This window comes from Halyomorpha halys, unplaced genomic scaffold, assembly GCF_000696795.3.
Source record: "Halyomorpha halys isolate HHAL.00 unplaced genomic scaffold, Hhal_1.1 Scaffold933.1, whole genome shotgun sequence".
Taxonomy (NCBI): Eukaryota; Metazoa; Arthropoda; class Insecta; order Hemiptera; family Pentatomidae; genus Halyomorpha; species Halyomorpha halys.
Genome location: NW_027113808.1, coordinates 9,211 through 10,196, shown reverse-complemented (window position 1 = coordinate 10,196; position 986 = coordinate 9,211). Strand labels below are relative to the sequence as shown.

The 986-nt window shown below is 38.2% G+C and overlaps 1 protein-coding gene across 1 annotated transcript in view; it reads right to left on the bottom strand.

Moving 5' to 3' along the window:
* Nucleotides 1-986, bottom strand: part of LOC136796708 (serine protease snake-like) — an 11,814-nt gene that overhangs the window by 3,077 nt on the left and 7,751 nt on the right. The gene's annotated exons all lie outside the window — the stretch shown is intronic.

Here is a 986-nt window from a genome sequence, read left to right as displayed (position 1 = left end):
TTATTTATTGTATTTTAATTGTATTTTTGTATGTATTAGAGTTTACGTGGATTGTTCGTAAACTGGCGAAGGGGAGTTACGGACTGTCAGCTGACAGGTCCATATCAGCTGATCGAGAACAGCTGACCGATTGTATATATATATAGACGGACAGGCTCCGCAAATAGATTAGTATTTTACAGCAGTTCAAGCGAGTTAGATCTTTTTCCTTCTTCTCTTTTTTGACATTGTGCTTTCGCCAATACTTAACTTATATATATATAATTTTTATTACGTTTCGACCTTTTTTACCTCAGCCTCAGCCATGAAAACACTATTTTTCATAGTACAACTCTTAGATGCACCACTAAAAACTTATTTAAAATCATTTTTTTTTTCTAAGGCCTTTCATAACACGCATCTATTAAAACAAGCACACTGCCAGTATGAACTTCTAGAGATGAAGGAATTACCCAAAATAAATACGCTTGACTTGATAATGATGTCTTCTAAAACAGCGATTCCCAATATGTTTTTGTCACTGCACCCTCTTTGGGCCAGGGACATTTCACACCCTTTTAGACACCCAAAATTTGCGGTACCCTTTTAAGCCCAAAAAAAAATTCCCTGCACTTTCGGAGGTTGAACTTCTACGAAATGGATTCGTCTGTTGTATCTTTTCATTGCGCCCCTTCGTATCATTTCGTATTTGCCCCTATGTATTTAAATCATCAAAGTTGACAGGAACAATGGAAAGCTCCTATCATCGTAGGTGCTTTATCCTGCTGGCGTCATAGTTGATTCAAGATCTCGTTGCGGCGGACAGTTTTTCGCAGCTAATATTTAATCGATTTTGGCTACTGCTTGAGATCGAGCGAAACGACATGACGACTGCAATAGATAACGTCGTGCTTCTTCAGAACGGGTTAATCACGTCGAGTTGCTGTGTAAGAGGTTTATTCACGATGGACTAATCACGTCGAGTTGCTTTGTAAGAGGTTTATTCA